This window comes from Rhinoraja longicauda, chromosome 20 (assembly GCF_053455715.1).
Source record: "Rhinoraja longicauda isolate Sanriku21f chromosome 20, sRhiLon1.1, whole genome shotgun sequence".
NCBI classification, from domain to species: domain Eukaryota; kingdom Metazoa; phylum Chordata; class Chondrichthyes; order Rajiformes; family Arhynchobatidae; genus Rhinoraja; species Rhinoraja longicauda.
In genome coordinates this window covers 9,249,338-9,272,207 of record NC_135972.1, presented here as the reverse complement: position 1 = coordinate 9,272,207, position 22,870 = coordinate 9,249,338, and the positions used below count along the sequence as shown (strand labels likewise).

The 22,870-nt window shown below is 46.4% G+C and overlaps 1 protein-coding gene across 9 annotated transcripts in view; it reads left to right on the top strand.

Moving 5' to 3' along the window:
* Nucleotides 1-22,870, top strand: part of cadps2 (Ca++-dependent secretion activator 2) — a 454,296-nt gene that overhangs the window by 109,518 nt on the left and 321,908 nt on the right. For 6 of the 9 annotated variants that reach the window (XM_078416922.1, XM_078416921.1, XM_078416924.1 and 3 more), the window contains exon 2: nucleotides 3,633-3,746. The gene's annotated coding sequence lies outside the window, so the exon portion shown is untranslated. Of the gene's footprint in view, nucleotides 1-3,632; nucleotides 3,747-22,870 lie in introns of those variants that run through there. The other 3 variants (XM_078416915.1, XM_078416917.1, XM_078416916.1) reach the window with 1 other exon arrangement.

Below are 22,870 nucleotides of genomic sequence, written 5' to 3'. Positions count from 1 at the left end.
CCTTGACGCGTTGTGGCATACAACAAAATAAATTAAGTCATAAGTCACAGCAGGTGATTTAATAGTATACCCAAGTACCAAATGCACAATTCATCTGAGCATAGCATATATAGTATATAAGACTCAAATCTCATAAGTCTTTAGACTTTGGACTTTGGAGATACAGCATGGAAACAAGTCCTTCGGCCGACTGAGTCCATGCACACCAGTGATCACCCCATGCGCTCGCACTCTCCAACACACACTAGGGGCAATTTACAGAAGCCAAATAACGTACAAACCTGCACGTATTTGGAGTGTGAGAGGAGACAAGAGCTCTAAGAGAAAAGCCACGCGATCACAAGGAGAACGTGCAAACTCTGTACAAACAGCACCCGTAGTCGGAATCGAACCGGGACTGTGGTGCTGCAAGGCAGCAATGCTACCGCTGTGCCACTGTGTTGCTCTAAAGTCCTTGAGGATGGAATTAATGACCTGTCTTTTCACATCTATTTTCCTACTGGATTTGGCATCCAAGCTACCAATTCCAGAAGCTTTGATCCTTGAGCCTCCTGGAACCCAACCCCAGCATTGTTAACTCAACCCTGCTGCTTGTCTGTAGGTCAGTGTGGTAGCAATCGGTTGTGCCTCCTCTTCCTGCTGTGTCACCTTCATTAGAAATAAATTATCTGAACAACTTGGATTACAGTTGGATTACCCGAAACGAAGACCAGAGGACATAGGTTTAAGGTGAAGGGGAAAAGATTTAATAGGAATCTGAGGGGTAACTTTTTCACACAAAGGGTGGTGGATGTATGGAACAAGCTGCCCGAGGAGGTAGTTGAGGCAGGAACTATCCCAACATTTAAGAAACAGTTAGATAGGTACTTGGACTGGACAGGCTTGGAAAGATATGGGCCAAATGTGGGCAGGTGGGACTAGTGTAGCTGGGACATGTTGTCCGGTGTGGGCAATTTGGGCCGAAGGGCCTGTTTCCACACTGTATGACTCTATGACGTAATTTATTTGTTGGGTGGAATCCAATCGGAGAATCAGACAAATTATTTTTTTGAAACATCACGCCAACCAACCTCCCTTCCATTAACTGCATCTACACTTCACGCTACCTCGGCAAGGCCAGTAGCATAAAAGGACGAGTCTCACTCTAGACACCCCCTCTTCTCCCCTCTCCCATCAGGCAAGAGGTACAGAAGTATAAAAACGCACACCTCCAGATTCAGGGACAGTTTCTTCCCAACTGAACCATCCTATCACCAATGAGAGAGTGGTCCTGACCTACCATATACCTCATTGGAGACCCTCGGACTATCTTGAATTGGACTTTACTGGACTTTGAGTCTTTCTGCTGACTGGATAGTATGCAACAAAAAAGCTTTTCATTGTACCTTGGTACACGTGACAATAAACGAAACTAAACATTCTGTAGTGACTTTGGATACTTGTCATTTTACCTTTGTGTGGGTGGTTTAAACTGAAGATAGACACAAAATGCTGGAGTAATGCAGCGGGACAAACAGCATCTCTGGAGAGAAGGAATGGGTGACGTTCCGTGCCGAGACCGAAGTCTGAAGAAGGGTCTCAACCTGAAATGTCACCCGTTCCTGCTCTCCAGCGATGCTGTCTGCCCCGCTGAGTTACTCCAGCATTTTGTGTCATTTTGCCTTTGTTGGTTTGAGAATGTATTGAGTTAGCACCATTAGCAAGTGTGCCCTGTGGATCATTCCCAGCCATTTGCAGGTAATAATGGACAATGAATAATGGCCCTGTGTGATGAAATACAAATTGCTCTTGTAATAAAAAAAATTGGAAGTAAGCCAAGTCTGCAGAATGGCTCCATTTTTATTCTTTAATAAATCCTACAGACTGAGCGATTTATTTTTTATGAAAGTTTTATTTTTAAAGGAGGGCTGACTTAATTGCCTTAAAATAAAATAGAGTCTGCAAAATGAAGAGTATGTATTGCTGTTGGTGGTTTATGTGACTGAAATTTATAATAGTCATCTTCATTATCTGTGCAACGATGCAATAATGCACCTTTTCTTTAGCTTTAATTAGTGTTTGATTTTAATCATAACTTAACCTCTGTTATTTAATGCAATATGGGATCTAACATTACAGCAATTGTTGCATTTAGCGATGTTTTAAGATGCATTCACTGATAAACCTCAACACACTGAACAAATTTTAATTCAAATTTTTTTCATCCATTTTGGTTCTCCTGCAATGTGAGTAGATTCAGAACATAAATATCAAATAGTTTAGAGTCATTGAGTCACACAGCACGGAAACAGACCCTTCGGTGTAACTTGTCCATACCAACCAGTCCCATCTAAGTTAGTCCCATTTGTCTGTGTTTGGCCCATATCCCTCTAAACCTTTCCAATCCATGTACCTGCCCAACTGCCTTTTAAATGCTGTTATAATACCTGACTCATCTATCATCAACTACTAGGTTAAATATGAGGCAGACACAAAATGCTGGAGTAACTCAGCAGGACAGGCAGCTTCTCTGGAGAGAAGGAATGGGTGACGTTTCGGGTCAAGACCCGCTGAGTTACTCCAGCATTTTATGTCTACCTTCGATTTGAACCAGCATCTGCAGTTCTTTCCTACTCAGGTTAAACATGAGACTCTATTCATAGCCAGTGAAGTTTGTCGGTGTTTATTCTGGATTTGTTTAACTATAGAGTTCCTGAAATGCCTCTGGATTGTGCCTGCTAAGTACCAGACTGGAAGAGTTCAAACTGTTGGCATTGTGGTGGATACAATGAATAACAATTGAAAGATAGTTCAGAAGCCGTTACTTTCTTGGTGAGACCAGCTTGCATTGAAAAGATGCTGTGGAGCCATTTAGAGTCGTACAGTGTGGAAATAGGCCCTTTGGCCCAACTTGCCCACACTGACCAACATGTCCATTTACACTAGTCCCATCTGCCTGCATTTGGCCCAGATCTTCCTAAACCTGTCCTATCCAGGTACAGCCTAAATGTTTCTTAAACATTGCGATAGTACCTGCCTCAACTACCTCCTCCGGTAGCTCGTTCCATGCACCCACCAAACCATCTGTGAAAAAAATTAACTCACAGGTTCCAATGAAATCTTTTCCCCCTTCATCTTAAACCTATGTCCTCTGTTTCTCGATTCCTCTACTCTGGGCAATAGACTCTGTGCATCTACCCGATCTATTCCTCACATGATTTTGTGCACTTTGAGCTTGCTATCCTGCAGTGAAGGTGTTCCCATTATGCTATTAGGTGGGAAGATCGTGATTCTGATCTTACCTATTTTTCGTAAGGAAAAATATTTTAGATGGCTCGGCGGTAGAGTTGCTGCCTTACAGCACCGGAGAACCCGGGTTCGATCCCGACTGTGGGTACTGTCTGAGTGGAGTTTGCGTTCTCCCCGTGACCTACGTGGGTTTTCTCTGAGATCTTGGGTTTCCTCCCACACTCCAAAGACGTACAGGTATATAGGTTAATTGGCTTGGTAAATGTAAAAATAGTCTCTAGTGTGTTGTGTGTCGGATAGTGTTAATGTGCGGGGATCGCTGGTCGATGTGGACCTGGTGGGCTGAAGGGCCCATTTCCGCGCTGTATCTCTAAAACTAAAACTCTTTCTCTTCTGTCTTGCAGGTGAACAAGCAACAGCTCCAGACAGTTAAAGAACGATTTCAGGGTTTCTTGAATGGTGATACACAGATCATTGCAGACGAAGCCTTTTGGAATGCAATTCAAAGCTATTATGAGGTATGACTCTTCATTTCCTGACCTTTGATCAGCACCTCTGTCCTCTCCTCCCTCCTCTCCTGAAGACATTCATCCATTATTTTCAAGAGACAGCTGGATTTAGCTCTTAGGGCTAAAGGAATCAAGGGATATGGGCAAAAACCAGGAATGGGGAACTGACTTTAGGTGATCATCCATGATCATATTGAATGGCGATGCTGGCTCAAGGGGCCAAATGGCCGACTCCACCTATTTTTCTATGTTTCTCTGTTTTCTATGATGAAAGACTGGATTGACTGGGCTTATATTCACTGGAATTTAGAAGGATGAGAGGGGATCTTACAGAAGCATATCAAATTCTTAAAGGATTGGACAGGCTGGATGCAGGAAAAATTTGGATCGAGACCCTTCAGACTGAGGGCCATGGTGTACAGATACATGATAAAGGGGATAACGTGAATCACGTTTTGTGCAAGATAAACTCCAGTAAAGTCCGATCAAAGATAATCCGTGGATCTCCAATGAGGTATATAGTAGCTCAGGAGCGCTCTTTAGTTGTGGTAGCAATGGAGGTGTGCGTTTTCACATTTCTATACCTTTTTCCCGATGGGAGAGAGGAGAAGAGGGAGTAGCCAGGGTGCGAGTCGTCATTGGTTAGTTCAGCACCTTGCTTCAGCATAGTTACTCCAGCGCTTTGTGTCTATCTTCGGTATAAACTAGCATCTGCAGTACCTTCCTACACAATTGCAAATATTCTAGTCTTCCAGGGTAGACCCAAAATGCTGGAGTAACTCAGCGGGTCAGGCAGCATCTCTGGAGAGAAGGAATGGGTGACGTTTCGGGTCGAGACCCTTCTTCAGACAATAGACAATAGGTGTAGGAGTAGACCATCCGGCCCTTCGAGCCAGCACCGCCATTCAATGTGATCATGGCTGATCATTCTGAAGACTGAAGAATGGCACCCATTCCTTCTCTCCAGAGATGCTGCCTGACCCATTGAGTTAATCCGGCTTTTTGTGTCTACCTTCGATTTAAACCAGCATCTGCAGTTTCTTTCCTGCACATTCGTGTCTTCCACCTTGCTCTCCAATGTTCAACTGTGTAATCTTCAGGGATACGATGTACAGCTTCAAAGGGTATAAAAGATGGTCTTGGCGGGGTTTTTTTTCTGTCTTCGGTCAGCTGGTGTTCAGAGCTGTGCCAGCAGACAGCCTTGATCGCCCACATTTTAGGCACAGGTTTTACAATAAGTTTCTTAAACAGGAGTGAGGAAAGTCACAGGACATGTAAGAGGCCAGGACTGATGGATATCATGGAACAACCGTCTAGTAATGATCCCCAAAGGCACCCACAGATTCCATTTTATATTGAAATTGTTACCTATGGCAGCATTGTGATTGAATAGGGTTGTAACTCATCCTGCTGACGAACAGAAGGTGAATACCCTTAGGCCTCTCTGCTGCTATGAATCATAGAAACATAGAAACATAGAAAATAGGTGCAGGAGTAGGCCATTCGGCCCTTCGAGCCTGCACCGCCATTCAATATGATCATGGCTGATCATCCAACTCAGTATCCCGTACCTGCCTTCTCTCCATACCCCCTGATCCCTTTAGCCACAAGGGCCACATCTAACTCCCTCTTAAATATAGCCAATGAACTGGCCTCAACTACCTTCTGTGGCAGAGAATTCCACAGATTCACCACTCTCTGTGTGAAAAAAAACGTTCTCATCTCGGTCCTAAAAGACTTCCCCCTTATCCTTAAACTGTGACCCTTAAATCATGATGGTGTGGTGGTCTCGCTGTGCTGTGATGACATAGATTCCCTTTCCTTCCCTTTGTAGGCATTGGCACCCTGCTGAGAAATGTCATTAGAGATGCCAAACATGCCTTTCTGTTCAGTGCGCTACATATTGTCAGTCTCAATGGTGAGAACATGTGGGAAAGAGCATCACGGCCACCCCAGAGCACTTGATGTCCATAGATCCGATTGCAGTGGACAACAAGACTCGTTTAGTGTAGAGATACAGCGCTGAAACAGGCCCTTTGGCCCACCGAGTCCGCGCCGACCAGCGATTCCCCGCACGTCAACACTCTCCGACACACACTAGGGGCAATTTACACCTACACCAAGCCAATTAGCCTACGTACGTACATCTTTGGAGTGTGGGAGGAAACCGAAGTTCTTGGAGAAAACCCACGCGGTCACAGGGAGAACGTACAAACTCAGTACAGACCGCACCCGTAGTCGGGATCGAACCCGGGTCTCCAGCGCTGTAAGGCAAGAACTTTACCGCTGCGCCACCGTGCCGCACAGGGTTGAGTAGTTTCAATAAGGTTGGTGGGAGGAGACAGAGAGAGCAGTGACGTGGAGGTATGGTGTTGTATCTCTGTGGCTTTGTTTTCTTTCACAGTGCCTCAAGACTCGAGATTGATGCTGGAAGCATGGGCTAAATAATGGATGTAGGTTCTTTTTCTCTTTGTGCAACAATTGCCTCCATGCTGCACCAGAAATCTTAATATTTAATAGAGGAGCGTTGGGGTTAAATCTGCCAATTACCTGGAGGCTTGGAGGACAGGTGCTGGCAGGAGGAACGTGCTGGGACAGTGGCTGTGCGAGTGTCTATTTACTGCCAAAGGGACCGGATGGAGGTCATTTGTATGTATTGGCACAGCTTTGCAGTGGTGTTTCACGATGCACAGATTGTGAGGGGAAAAAGAGGTTTGCAGGCACAACTTATATAACCAAGTCAAGTCAAGTCAAGTTTATTTGTTACATACACATATATGATGTGCAGTGAAATGAAAGTGGCAATGCCTGCGGATTGTGCACAATAAGAATTACAGTTACAGCATATAAATAAAAGTTAATACAGAGAAGACAAAATTTAGTCCCTGGAGTTATAAAAGTTAACAGTCCTGATGGCCTGTGGGAAGAAACTCCGTCTCATCCTCTCCGCTTTCACAGCGTGACAGCCTGACCGTAGCAGCGTTTGCCTGACCATAGCAGCTGGAACAGTCTGTTGCTGGGGTGGCAGGGGTCCCTCATAATCTTGCTTTCTCTCGATCTGCACCTCCTGATGTATAGGTCCTGCAGGGGGACGAGTTTAGTCCCCATGGTGCATTCTGCCGAACGCACTACTCTCTGCAGGGCCTTCCTGTCCTGGGCAGAGCTGTTCCCAAACGAGACTGTAATGTTGCCGGAAAGGATGCTCTCTACAGCCCCAGAGTAGAAGCAATGAAGGATCCTCAGAGACACTCTGAATTTCCTCAGCTGTCTAAGGTGGTAATGGCGCTGCTTTGCCTTACCCACCAGTGCGGCAATGTGCGTTGCCCATGACAGATCCTCTTTGATGTTTTTTTTTAAACCATTTCGGCTTCCTGCGGCACATGGATTCCCTTTCAAAGTTGGCAATGAACTGTTTATTTCAGCACAATATCGATCTCCGTGCAGCAGTTGGCATGAGTAGGTGAGGTCGGTAGGTGTCCTTGAAACCCTTGAGGTAACAATTGCTCTGTCGATTCTTTTTGAATGTGTCAATTTTTAAAAATATTACCTCCAGATGATTTTCATCGTTATCTCCATCGCTCTTTGTTTGATTGAGATAGAACAATTCATAAATTCATAGCTATGGGAGCTGTAAGGCAGCGATAGAATTGCTGCCTTATGGCGCTTGCAGCGCCAGAGACCCGGGTTAGATCCCGACTTCGGGTGCAGTCTGTACGGAGTTTGTACATTCTCCCCGTGACTGCGTGGGTTTTCTCTGAGATCTTCGGTTTCCTCCCACACTCCAAAGACGTACAGGTATGTCGGTTAATTGGCTTGGTATAAATGTAAATTGTCCCTAGTGCGTGTAGGATAGTGTGAATGTGCTGGGATCACTGGCCGGTGCAGACTCAGTGGGCCGAAGGGCCTGTTTCAGCACCAACTCTAAACTAAACTAAAGCAGAATTAGACCATTCGGTCCATCGATTCTGCTCTGCCATTCGATCCTGGCCGATCTATTTTTCCATCTCAACCCCATTCTCCTGCCTTTGATACCCTTGCTAATCACGAACCTATCAATCCCCACTTTAAACATACCCAATGACGCCCTCCACCGCCATTTGTGAAAATGCATTCCACAGAATTAATAGTTTGCATTGGTAAGTGTTAAACTGTTATGTAATTCTGAGATTTGTGCTTGAAATATGAAAACAGTTTTGTAATAGCAATCTGATACCAGAGATTATCTTAAATCCATTACACACTTTTTACTTACTATTTGTTCAGTTTTAGTTTGGTTTAGAGATACAACGCAGAAACAGGCCCTTCGGCCCATCGAGTCCGCGCCGATCAGTGATCCCCGCACATTAACACCATCCTACACGCACTAGGGACAGTTTACAATTTATACCGAGCCAATTAACTTACAAGATCTCGGAGTAAACCCACTGGGAGAACGTATAGACAGCACCCATAGTCGGGATGGAACCCGAGTCTGTGGCGCTGCATGCGCTGTTAGGCAGCAGATTTACCGCTGCGCCACCGTGATCTTAAGGACATGTTTTATAACATTCAGTTATATCTTATGCAGTTATTTTAAACTAAGAATTGAGAAAAGTCAATTTATTTCAGTTTGTGCACAATACCAAATAATGACCAGAAAACATCAGATAAGAAATGCTACTCCACTGGGACTCATCTGGAGAGCATTTATCTAATGATTGGACAGATTTACCAAGGTTCAAATAAATTTGAAAGATAATTACAGCATCAACATTTCAAAAAAGAGTCTGATTTCTGGCTTGTTAAGAAAATGGATAAAATAATCATTCATGCACATCTTGAATCATCTTCTTTTGGTGACTCCGTCTCTCCTGAGATGCTGCCTGACCTGCTGAGTTACTCCAGCATTTTGTGAATAAATACCTTCGATTTGTACCAGCATCTGCAGTTATTTTCTTACACTTCTTATGGTGACTAGACTTGAATTATTCGGCATGGGATTTAGATTTTTTTTAGATTTAGAGATACAGTGCAGAAACAGGCCCTTCGGCCCACCGGGTCCGCGCCGCCCAGCGATCCCCGCACACTAACACTATCCTACACCCACTAGGGACAATTTTTACATTTGCCCAGCCAATTAACCTACAAACCTGGAGTGTGGGAGGAAACCGAAGATCTCGGAGAAAACCCACGCAGGTCACGGGGAGAACGTACAAACTCCGTACAGACGGCGCCCGTAGTCAGGATCGAACCTGAGTCTCCGGCGCTGCATTCGCTGTAAGGCAGCAACTCTACCGCTGCGCCACCGTGCCGCCCACTCAGCACACACTTGCACAAGAGAACATTTTGGTGCCCGATGCAAAGAATATTTCTTCCCCTAGGAACGGTATGGGTTTAAGTTTCTATGAAGAAGAAGTTTTTAAAGGACTGGAATAGCTGAAAAAAAACAAGACTGAGGCTGACACCTCCCGGGAGGCCGCAGATTAGCCGGTCGGTGGAGCCTTGCTAGTCTGCGGAGCCCGAGCCCCGTGGGAGGGTGGAGCCTCGGGGTCAATGAGCCTCGCGGGATGGTGGAGCCTCGCTGGTCCACGGAGCCTGAGCCTCGCAGGTCGGTGGAGCCTCGCGCGTCGGCGGCCAGCAGCCCACAGCCGGGACCTGGGTCGCGGAGGCATCAGGAGGGGACCCAGTGGTGATCGTCATGGAGCTTGGTGTGGCGGTCGATGGGTCGGCGGTCTTTGAGGTGGTCGTGGACGGACCATGTGGGAGCCAGAGGATGCGCCACTGGGAACAAAGGAGGACCCGGCGGGGGCACTTTGTAACTTTGTCAGCGCCCTTTAGGTGGCGACTATTTGCATAGCTTGGGTATTGGGTATGCAATCAAAGAACTTCACTGTGCTTTGTCACATGTGACAATAAAGTATTTATTCATTCATTCACAAGGGCAATGGGCACAAGATTAGTTTAGTTTCTTCTTATTATCACGTGCACCAAGGTACAGTGAAAAGCGTTTTATGTTGCATGCTATCCAGTCAGCAAAAAGATTATACATGATTACAATCACGCTGTCCACAGTGTACAGACAAATAAAGATTTAAAGGAGTGGAGGAATTGTAATGAGTGAGTACAGCTCCACTTCTGGGACCGGCACGCAAGGAGTCGCCCGGCTTCCGTGCCATCTTGGTCTTACCTCAGCGCCATCTTGGTCTTGCCTCAGCGCCATCTTGGTGTCACTGATAATCCAAAGTCAATAGACAATAGGTGCAGGAGTAGGCCATTCGGCCCTTCGAGCCAGCACCACCATTCAATGTGATCATGGCTGATCATTCTCAATCAGTACCCCGTTCCTGCCTTCTCCCCATACCCCCTGACTCCGCTGTCCTTAAGAGCTCTATCTAGCTCTCTCTTGAATGCATTCAGAGAATTGGCCTTCACTGCCTTCTGAGGAAGAGAATTCCACAGATTTACAACTCTCTGACTGAAAAAGTTTTTCCTCATCTCCGTTCTAAATGGCCTACCCCTTATTCTTAAACTGTGGCCCCAGGTTTTGGACTCACCATGAACCATGAAGAATAGTTGTGAAGGAATTGCTCAGCTCTGTTCAAGGGAAAGCTCAAGAAACAGTGGGCGACAAAGAATAGAAGAAAATGTTGGATATAATTCAATAGTATGTGGTCTCCTGGTCCGAGGCTAGCTGTCATGACAGGGGTGTGGCTCAGTGCAAGGTCTCAACAGCCTTTCCTTCGGCAGTCTCACTGCATTGACTTGCTTCAAGGTCCGTTCTCAAGATGAGGACAATTGAGGTCGTGAATTTGCCTGTGTCCACACTATAGTGCTTGGAATAGTACTGCTTGGATACGGGCCCATCAACCCACCATGTCTATGCCGACCATGATGCCAATTCAGCTAATCCCATCCCATTCATTCATACAGCATGGAAAAGGGCCCTTTGGCCCAACTCTGCAACACCGACCAATATGCCCCATGCAAGCTCGTCCCGAGTGTATAGTTTGGCATGTATCCCTCCAAACCTTTCTGATTCACGTACATGTGCAAGTATCTTTTAAATGTTGTAATGGCATCTGCAAAATGAAGGAAGATGTGTACATACGTCAGTGATTGCCATCTGTCAGCACACATCAAATAAATCGTGGTGTGCCTTTCAGCACCCAATTCATTCATTTTAATGGAGCAGCTTTATTTACTTTAGAGAAACAGCATGAAAACAGGCCCTTCGGCCCACTGAGTCTGTGCCAACCAGCGATCACCCTATAAGCTAGCACTATCCTACACACGAGGGGCAATGTACAATTTGCACAAGCCAATTAACCTACAAACCTGTACGTCTTTGGAGTATGGATGGAAACCGGAGGACCCGGAGAAAATACCCACACGGTCACAGGGAGAACGTACAAACTCTGTACAGACAGCATCTGTAGTTAGGATCAAACCCAGGTCTCTGGAACTGTAAGGCAGCAACTCTACTGCTGCGCCACCGTGCCACTGAGCCTGGTGTAGGTTTGACAAGTGGATTCCCCAGCCTAAGAGTTGAGGCACCAGCTGAATGGCACTGACCTACTGATGAAACCCATCAATCTGAAGAAGGGTCCCGACCCAAAACGTCACCTGTCCATGTTCCACACGGGATGCTGCCTTACCCGCTGAGTCACTTCAGCATTTTGTGTCTCTCCTTCAGTTTGAACTAATTGTATTCCTGTACGGTATTATCTGATCTGTTTGGATAGCATGCAATTCCCAAGCTTTTCATTGTACCTCAGTATACGTGATGATAAGAAACCAAAGATAGACACAAAAAGCTGGAGTAACTCAGAGGGTCAGGCAGCATCTCTGAAGAAAAGGAACAGGTGACGTTTCGTGCCAAGATCCTTCTTCAGACTGAAGACGTCAAGCCACCTGTTCCCGTTCCCCAGAGATGCTGCCTGTCCGGCTGAGATACTCCTGCTTTTTGTGTCTTATCTTCGGTTTGAATCAGCATCTGCAATTCCTTCCTACACAATTAGAAACCTACAGGTAGAAACTCTTCTTAAGACTGGATTTTCTGACTTATCTGAGATTGCTTGGATTGCAGAGCATCTTGGAAGCAGCTGCTCTTGTGAGCAGAAACACTTATTTGGAAACAATGATGTGATACTATTTCTGGTTGTAAGCTGATGGAGTGTCTCACAGAGTAATTATCCATTCATTAAAATATTCCATGCACATTTCTGCTTTGACGCTGTTCTGTGGCAGAAGTAAATATCTCTTTTCATTGATTACAGGGAACATGATTGTGGGTAACATTTAAAATAAATATGGAGCTTTCTACCGCAGCGAGCTTCTTCAATCTATTTTTTTTCCGTACACGATGGCGCAGCGGTAGAGTTGCTGCCTACCGTCAGAGACCCGGGTTCGATCCTGACTATGGGTGCTCATCTGTACAGAGTTTGAACATTCTCCCCGTGACCTGCGTAGGTTTTCTCCGAGATCTTCGGTTTCCTCCCACACTCCAAAGGCGTACAGGTTTGTAGGTTAATTGGCTCAGTATAAAATGTAAATTGTCCCTCGTGCGTGTAGGATAGTGTTAACGTGCGAGGATCGCTGGTCGGTGCGGACTTGGTGGGCCGAAGGGCCTGTTTCTGTGGTGTATCTCTAAACTATACTAAATTAAAACAATTATGTCATCTCAGAAACACAGCAAGCAAACAACCTTAAACCAGCACTTCCATCCATTGTATAGCATCTGGTACTCGAGTATTAGCTCAATCATAACATTTTAAACCTACCATTTCTCTGGACAGGGGAATATTAGATGTAATTACCATTGGGCACAAAAAAGATTTTATAATCATAATGCTTGAGAGATGTTTTGCATCAATACTTACGCAAGTTATTTCATTGTTCAGATATCACCCGAATCTCTGAATTATAGACACAGAATGCTGGAGTAACTCAGCGGGTCGGGCAGCATCTGTGGAGATAAAGGACAGGTGACCTTTCGGGTCGGGACTGATCTTTGCACTGATTGTGTGTGTGGGGGGGGGGGGGGGGGTGGGAGGGGAGGGTGGGGGTTGTAGGAAGAGAAACTGGAAGCGTGGTAATAAAAAGTAGAACATATTGGGGCGGGCAACAGACGATGTCAAGCAAGGAGGTTCCTCTGATAGGCTGATTGTTGGTGTGTTCCCAAGAGAGACACGTCGTCTCGAACTGTGGAACTGGTCCACAAGTTTCTAGTGGAGGAGGGGGGGGGGGGGGGGGGGAGACAAGGAGGGGGTCGGGGTGGAGGAGAGAGGTGTGTGTAGAAGTTACCTACAAACTAGAGGATTCAACATTCATACTGCTGGGTTGTAAGCTACCCAGGAGAAATATGAGCTGCTGCTGCTGCTCCAATTTGTGTGCACACTCACTCTGGCAATGGCAGAGGCCCAGGACAGACAGGCCAGTGTGGGAATGGGAAGGTTCACCAGATTGATTCCTGGGATGGCAGGACTTTCATATGAAGAAAGACTGGATAGACTCGGCTTGCACTCGCTGCAATTTAGAAGATTGAGGGGGGATCTTATAGAAACTTACAAAGTTCTTAAGGGGTTGGACAGGCTAGATGCAGGAAGATTGTTCCCGATGTTGGGGAAGTCCAGAACAAGGGGTCACAGTTTAAGGATAAGGGGGGAGTCTTTTAGGACCGAGATGAGAAAGTTTTTTTTTCACACAGAGAGTGGTGAATCTGTGGAATTCTCTGCCACAGAAGGTAGTTGAGGCCAGTTCATTGGCTATATTTAAGAAGGAGTTAGATGTGGCCCTTGTGGCTAAAGGGGTCAGGGGGTATGGGGAGAAGGCAGGTACAGGATACTGAGTTGGATGATCAGCCATGATCCTATTGAATGGCGGTGCAGGCTGGAAGGGCCGAATGGCCTACTCCTGCACCTATTTTCTATGTTTCTATGTTTCTATGAAGGGGAATGAAAGTGGTTAGCAACCGGGAGATGCGGTAGGCCAAGGCGGACCGAGCCTATGTGTTCAGCGAAACGGTCACCGTGTCTACGGTTTGTCTCGCCAATGTACAGGAGCCCACTTCAGGAACACCGGATGCAGTAGATGAGAATTTTGTTGTGGATAAAGAAACAATCTTAGCCTGAAATCTGAAGAATCGCGGAGGTTTTCTTTGGCAGGCAACAGAAGTGCAACATCTAGCTAACAACAAGCTTTGTCCCTGTGGTCCTTCTACAGTTGTACCGGGCCCTGGTGAGACCGCACCTGGAGTACTGTGTGCAGTTTTGGTTTCCAAATTTGAGGAAGGATATTCTTGCTATTGAGGGCGTGCAGCGTAGGTTCACTAGGTTAATTCCCGGAATGGCGGGACTGTCGTATGTTGAAAGGCTGGAGCAATTAGGCTTGTATACACTGGAATTTAGAAGGATGAGGGGGGATCTTATTGAAACATATAAGATAATTAGGGGATTGGACACATTAGAGGCAGGAAATATGTTCCCAATGTTGGGGGAGTCCAGAACAAGGGGCCACAGTTTAAGAATAAGGGGTAGGCCATTTAGAACGGAGATGAGGAAGAACTTTTTCAGTCAGAGAGTGGTGAAGGTGTGGAATTCTCTGCCTCAGAAGGCAGTGGAGGCCAGTTCGTTGGATGCTTTCAAGAGAGAGCTGGATAGAGCTCTTAAGGATAGCGGAGTGAGGGGGTATGGGGAGAAGGCGTACAGGTATGTAGGTTAATTGGCTGGGTAAATGTAAAAATTGTCCCTAGTGGGTGTAGGATAGTGTTAATGTACGGGGATCACTGGGCGGCACGGACTTGGAGGGCCGAAAAGGCCTGTTTCCGGCTGTATATATATGATATGATATGATAAGGCAGGAACGGGGTACTGATTGAGAGTGATCAGCCATGATCGCATTGAATGGCGGTGCTGGCTCGAAGGGCTGAATGGCCTACTCCTGCACCTATTATCTATTGTCTATTGTCTAAGAGGTCGTGCCTAATATTGTGGTTGACTAAATATTCCCCATTTCTTGCAACCACTGTGTGTACTGCACCAGTGCAGATATTTCCCTTCTAAATTGGTGCAAGCAAACATGAGTCTTACACCTGTTACACTTGTAGTGAGATGATTGGCTGGCCAGCTGTACGATGAGCATCATTGAACTACATTTGCGTTGTTTCTCAAAACACTAAGTGCAGGAGTAACTCAGCAGGTCAGGCAGAGTCTCTGGAGAACATGGTTCGGTGACATTTCAGGTCGCATCATTGTAGTCACCTCATCATGCAAATATTTAGTTTAGAGAGTTACAGCGCAGAAACAGGCCCTTTCGGCCCACCGGGTCCGTGCCGACCAGCGATCCCCGCACATTAACACTATCCTACACCCACTAGGGACAATTTTTACATCGACCAAGCCAATTACCCTACCTACCTGGACGTCTTTGGAGTGTGGGAGGAAACCAAAGATCTCGGAGGAAACCCACGCAGGTCACGGGGAGAACGTACAAACTCCGTACAGACGGCACCCGTGGTCGCGATCGAACCCGGCATTCACTGTAAGGCAGCAACTCTACCGCCACCCCTTTAGCTGCTCAATCTATTGCCATGTGATCCTTCAGTTTTAGAGCATGGAAACAGGCCCTTCAACCCACAGAGTCCATGCTGACCATCGATTACGTGTACACTAGATCTAGGTTATCCCACTCTCGCTTCTTGTACACTGGAGGCAATTTGCGGAAGCCAATTAACGTACAAACCTGCGCGTCTTTGGAATGCGGGAGGAAACCGGAGCACCCGGAGAAAGGCCACGCGGTCACAGGGAGAACGTGCAAACTCCGCACAGACTGCACCCATAGTCAGGATTTAATCCGGTCTCTGACGCTGTAAGGCAGCAACTCTGCAACTGTGCTGCCCATTTGTAGAGGATTTCTTGAAATACGCTCCTCACACCAACGACTTGTGTAATTTCCGTGCCATCTTGGTCTTACCTCAGCGCCATCTTGGTCTTGCCTCAGCGCCATCTTGGTGTCACTGATAATCCAAAGTCAATAGACAATAGGTGCAGGAGTAGGCCATTCGGCCCTTCGAGCCAGCACCACCATTCAATGTGATCATGGCTGATCATTCTCAATCAGTACCCCGTTCCTGCCTTCTCCCCATACCCCCTGACTCCGCTGTCCTTAAGAGCTCTATCTAGCTCTCTCTTGAATGCATTCAGAGAATTGGCCTTCACTGCCTTCTGAGGAAGAGAATTCCACAGATTTACAACTCTCTGACTGAAAAAGTTTTTCCTCATCTCCGTTCTAAATGGCCTACCCCTTATTCTTAAACTGTGGCCCCAGGTTTTGGACTCACCATGAACCATGAAGAATAGTTGTGAAGGAATTGCTCAGCTCTGTTCAAGGGAAAGCTCAAGAAACAGTGGGCGACAAAGAATAGAAGAAAATGTTGGATATAATTCAATAGTATGTGGTCTCCTGGTCCGAGGCTAGCTGTCATGACAGGGGTGTGGCTCAGTGCAAGGTCTCAACAGCCTTTCCTTCGGCAGTCTCACTGCATTGACTTGCTTCAAGGTCCGTTCTCAAGATGAGGACAATTGAGGTCGTGAATTTGCCTGTGTCCACACTATAGTGCTTGGAATAGTACTGCTTGGATACGGGCCCATCAACCCACCATGTCTATGCCGACCATGATGCCAATTCAGCTAATCCCATCCCATTCATTCATACAGCATGGAAAAGGGCCCTTTGGCCCAACTCTGCAACACCGACCAATATGCCCCATGCAAGCTCGTCCCGAGTGTATAGTTTGGCATGTATCCCTCCAAACCTTTCTGATTCACGTACATGTGCAAGTATCTTTTAAATGTTGTAATGGCATCTGCAAAATGAAGGAAGATGTGTACATACGTCAGTGATTGCCATCTGTCAGCACACATCAAATAAATCGTGGTGTGCCTTTCAGCACCCAATTCATTCATTTTAATGGAGCAGCTTTATTTACTTTAGAGAAACAGCATGAAAACAGGCCCTTCGGCCCACTGAGTCTGTGCCAACCAGCGATCACCCTATAAGCTAGCACTATCCTACACACGAGGGGCAATGTACAATTTGCACAAGCCAATTAACCTACAAACCTGTACGTCTTTGGAGTATGGATGGAAACCGGAGGACCCGGAGAAAATACCCACACGGTCACAGGGAGAACGTACAAACTCTGTACAGACAGCATCTGTAGTTAGGATCAAACCCAGGTCTCTGGAACTGTAAGGCAGCAACTCTACTGCTGCGCCACCGTGCCACTGAGCCTGGTGTAGGTTTGACAAATGGATTCCCCAGCCTAAGAGTTGAGGCACCAGCTGAATGGCACTGACCTACTGATGAAACCCATCAATCTGAAGAAGGGTCCCGACCCAAAACGTCACCTGTCCATGTTCCACACGGGATGCTGCCTTACCCGCTGAGTCACTTCAGCATTTTGTGTCTCTCCTTCAGTTTGAACTAATTGTATTCCTGTACGGTATTATCTGATCTGTTTGGATAGCATGCAATTCCCAAGCTTTTCATTGTACCTCAGTATACGTGATGATAAGAAACCAAAGATAGACACAAAAAGCTGGAGTAACTCAGAGGGTCAGGCAGCATCTCTGAAGAAAAGGAACAGGTGACGTTTCGTGCCAAGATCCTTCTTCAGACTGAAGACGTCAAGCCACCTGTTCCCGTTCCCCAGAGATGCTGCCTGTCCGGCTGAGATACTCCTGCTTTTTGTGTCTATCTTCGGTTTGAATCAGCATCTGCAATTCCTTCCTACACAATTAGAAACCTACAGGTAGAAACTCTTCTTAAGACTGGATTTTCTGACTTATCTGAGATTGCTTGGATTGCAGAGCATCTTGGAAGCAGCTGCTCTTGTGAGCAGAAACACTTATTTGGAAACAATGATGTGATACTATTTCTGGTTGTAAGCTGATGGAGTGTCTCACAGAGTAATTATCCATTCATTAAAATATTCTATGCACATTTCTGCTTTGACGCTGTTCTGTGGCAGAAGTAAATATCTCTTTTCATTGATTACAGGGAACATGATTGTGGGTAACATTTAAAATAAATATGGAGCTTTCTACCGCAGCGAGCTTCTTCAATCTATTTTTTTTCCGTACACGATGGCGCAGCGGTAGAGTTGCTGCCTACCGTCAGAGACCCGGGTTCGATCCTGACTATGGGTGCTCATCTGTACAGAGTTTGAACATTCTCCCCGTGACCTGCGTAGGTTTTCTCCGAGATCTTCGGTTTCCTCCCACACTCCAAAGGCGTACAGGTTTGTAGGTTAATTGGCTCAGTATAAAATGTAAATTGTCCCTCGTGCGTGTAGGATAGTGTTAACGTGCGAGGATCGCTGGTCGGTGCGGACTTGGTGGGCCGAAGGGCCTGTTTCTGTGGTGTATCTCTAAACTATACTAAATTAAAACAATTATGTCATCTCAGAAACACAGCAAGCAAACAACCTTAAACCAGCACTTCCATCCATTGTATAGCATCTGGTACTCGAGTATTAGCTCAATCATAACATTTTAAACCTACCATTTCTCTGGACAGGGGAATATTAGATGTAATTACCATTGGGCACAAAAAAGATTTTATAATCATAATGCTTGAGAGATGTTTTGCATCAATACTTACGCAAGTTATTTCATTGTTCAGATATCACCCGAATCTCTGAATTATAGACACAGAATGCTGGAGTAACTCAGCGGGTCGGGCAGCATCTGTGGAGATAAAGGACAGGTGACCTTTCGGGTCGGGACTGATCTTTGCACTGATTGTGTGTGTGGGGGGGAGGGGAGGGTGGGGGTTGTAGGAAGAGAAACTGGAAGCGTGGTAATAAAAAGTAGAACATATTGGGGTGGGCAACAGACGATGTCAAGCAAGGAGGTTCCCCTGATAGGCTGATTGTTGGTGTGTTCCCAAGAGAGACACGTCTAGTGGAGGAGGGGGGGGGGGAGACAAGGAGGGGGTCGGGGTGGAGGAGAGAGGTGTGTGTAGAAGTTACCTATAAACTAGAGGATTCAACATTCATACTGCTGGGTTGTAAGCTACCCAGGAGAAATATGAGCTGCTGCTGCTGCTCCAATTTGTGTGCACACTCACTCTGGCAATGGCAGAGGCCCAGGACAGACAGGCCAGTGTGGGAATGGGAAGGTTCACCAGATTGATTCCTGGGATGGCAGGACTTTCATATGAAGAAAGACTGGATAGACTCGGCTTGCACTCGCTGGAATTTAGAAGATTGAGGGGGGATCTTATAGAAACTTACAAAGTTCTTAAGGGGTTGGACAGGCTAGATGCAGGAAGATTGTTCCCGATGTTGGGGAAGTCCAGAACAAGGGGTCACAGTTTAAGGATAAGGGGGGAGTCTTTTAGGACCGAGATGAGAAAGTTTTTTTTTCACACAGAGAGTGGTGAATCTGTGGAATTCTCTGCCACAGAAGGTAGTTGAGGCCAGTTCATTGGCTATATTTAAGAAGGAGTTAGATGTGGCCCTTGTGGCTAAAGGGGTCAGGGGGTATGGGGAGAAGGCAGGTACAGGATACTGAGTTGGATGATCAGCCATGATCCTATTGAATGGCGGTGCAGGCTCGAAGGGCCGAATGACCTACTCCTGCACCTATTTTCTATGTTTCTATGTTTCTATGAAGGGGAATGAAAGTGGTTAGCAACCGGGAGATGCGGTAGGCCAAGGCGGACCGAGCCTATGTGTTCAGCGAAACGGTCACCGTGTCTACGGTTTGTCTCGCCAATGTACAGGAGCCCACTTCAGGAACACCGGATGCAGTAGATGAGAATTTTGTTGTGGATAAAGAAACAATCTTAGCCTGAAATCTGAAGAATCGCGGAGGTTTTCTTTGGCAGGCAACAGAAGTGCAACATCTAGCTAACAACAAGCTTTGTCCCTGTGGTCCTTCTACAGTTGTACCGGGCCCTGGTGAGACCGCACCTGGAGTACTGTGTGCAGTTTTGGTCTCCAAATTTGAGGAAGGATATTCTTGCTATTGAGGGCGTGCAGCGTAGGTTCACTAGGTTAATTCCCGGAATGGCGGGACTGTCGTATGTTGAAAGGCTGGAGCAATTAGGCTTGTATACACTGGAATATAGAAGGATGAGGGGGGATCTTATTGAAACATATAAGATAATTAGGGGATTGGACACATTAGAGGCAGGAAACATGTTCCCAATGTTGGGGGAGTCCAGAACAAGGGGCCACAGTTTAAGAATAAGGGGTAGGCCATTTAGAACGGAGATGAGGAAGAACTTTTTCAGTCAGAGAGTGGTGAAGGTGTGGAATTCTCTGCCTCAGAAGGCAGTGGAGGCCAGTTCGTTGGATGCTTTCAAGAGAGAGCTGGATAGAGCTCTTAAGGATAGCGGAGTGAGGGGGTATGGGGAGAAGGCAGGAACGGGGTACTGATTGAGAGTGATCAGCCATGATCGCATTGAATGGCGGTGCTGGCTCGAAGGGCTGAATGGCCTACTCCTGCACCTATTGTCTATTGTCTATTGTCTAAGAGGTCGTGCCTAATATTGTGGTTGACTAAATATTCCCCATTTCTTGCAACCACTGTGTGTACTGCACCAGTGCAGATATTTCCCTTCTAAATTGGTGCAAGCAAACATGAGTCTTACACCTGTTACACTTGTAGTGAGATGATTGGCTGGCCAGCTGTACGATGAGCATCATTTAACTACATTTGCGTTGTTTCTCAAAACACTAAGTGCAGGAGTAACTCAGCAGGTCAGGCAGAGTCTCTGGAGAACATGGTTCGGTGACATTTCAGGTCGCATCATTGTAGTCACCTCATCATGCAAATATTTAGTTTAGAGAGTTACAGTGCAGAAACAGGCCCTTTCGGCCCACCGGGTCCGTGCCGACCAGCGATCCCCGCACATTAACACTATCCTACACCCACTAGGGACAATTTTTACATCGACCAAGCCAATTACCCTACCTACCTGGACGTCTTTGGAGTGTGGGAGGAAACCCACGCAGGTCACGGGGAGAACGTAGAAACTCTGTACAGACAGCACCCGTGGTCGGGATCGAACCCGGCATTCACTGTAAGGCAGCAACTCTACCGCCACCCCTTTAGCTGCTCAATCTATTGCCATGTGATCCTTCAGTTTTAGAGCATGAAAACAGGCCCTTCAACCCACAGAGTCCATGCTGACCATCGATTACGTGTACACTAGATCTAGGTTATCCCACTCTCGCTTCTTGTACACTGGAGGCAATTTGCGGAAGCCAATTAACGTACAAACCTGCGCGTCTTTGGAATGCGGGAGGAAACCGGAGCACCCGGAGAAAGGCCACGCGGTCACAGGGAGAACGTGCAAACTCCGCACAGACTGCACCCATAGTCAGGATTTAATCCGGTCTCTGACGCTGTAAGGCAGCAACTCTGCAACTGTGCTGCCCATTTGTAGAGGATTTCTTGAAATACGCTCCTCACACCAACGACTTGTGTAATTTTACCCGTCTGCCATCTGACCGTGGTTAACCTGTGGCACTGCTCCATTAATGAGAAGTGAACGAATGAAGACAGTGGTCCATCTGTCTGAAGAAGGGTCTTGACCCGAAACGTCACCCATTCCTTCTCTCCCGAAATGCTGCCTGACCCGCTGAGTTACTCCAGCATTTTGTGTCTATTTCAGGTTTGTAGGTTAATTGACTCCAGTAATAATTGTAAATTGCCCCTGGTGTGTAGGATATTGCCAGTGTAGGATCGCAGGTCGACGCAGACTCGGTGGGCCGAAGGGCCTGTTTCCAAGCTCTATCTCTAAAGTCTAAAGTCCTGTGTGTGACTTCAGACCCATCAATGTGGTTGACTCGTAATCTCTTCAGTCGCCGGACAACTAGAACTAACAGTAAATGTTGGCACCGTCTGCAATTTCCAAGCACAGGAAACAAAACGCATGTTGAAGGTTGACACAAAATGCTGGAGTAACTCAGCGGGTCAGGCAGCTTCTCAGGAGAGAAGGAATGGGCGACCTGAAACGTCGCCCATTCCTTCTCTCCCGAGATGCTGACTGACCCGCTGAGTTACTCCAGCATTTTGTGTCTGAAGAAGGGTCTCGACCTGAAATGTCACCCATTCATTCCTTCTCTCCCGAGATGCTGCCTGACCCGCTGAGTTACTCCAGCATTTTGTGTCTACCTTCGATTTAAACCAGCATCTGCAGTTTTAGATTTTGTTTTAGAGATACAGTGCAGAAACAGGCCCTTCGGCCCACGGAGTCTGCGCCGCCCAGTGATCCCCGCACACTAACACTATCCCACTAGGGACAACTTTTTTTACATTTGCCCAGAAAATTAACCTACATACCTGTATGTCTTTGGAGTGTGGGAGGAAACCGAAGATCTCAGAGAAAACCCACGCAGGTCACGGGGAGAACATACAGACTCCGTACAGACAGCACCCGTAGTCAGGATCGAACCTGAGTCTCCGGCGCTGCATTCGCTGTAAGGCAGCAACTCTACCGCTGCGCCACCGTGCCGCACTGGTTTGTTTCCTAACCAAAATGCGTGCTGTTGACATTGTGCATGTTATAATGACAATAACTCCAAGTTTCCTACTTCCTTCAACAAATTCACCGAGCATTTCTTTCTTGAAGATCATAATCTTTTACATGGGAATGCCACTTTCAGATCCACATTGGATCCAATTTGTTTTCCCAAGGGTGAATTCGGATTTTTCTGGATTCAGTAATTCACAGTGAGCATTCAGTCTGATTAATCAAGGACATTCTATCTGCTGTATTTAATAATCGTAGGGCTCTTTCTCTGAGGGAATAGTCTTCTTCTAGAGTAATATTAGTAATAACAATAAATGGAATATTTTACATTGAATTCAATGAATTTAAGATGATCAGTTTCACTGCTAAAATTAACTCGGGCGTGTGAAACAGGAGTCGGATTTGAGTAAACAGTTAAATGTTTTTTTTCGGCGCCATGGCAACAGAAGCCTGATTATCACAGTTGTGGAGCGCTGATTAATTAAAACCACCTCTGGTGACAAGTAGCCACGCAAGTCAAACGCTAGCAGGACCAGTTACACATGATCTACCATTGCTTAATTGCACATCGCCAGCATTTGAAAGGATACGCTCAACCCAGTTCAATC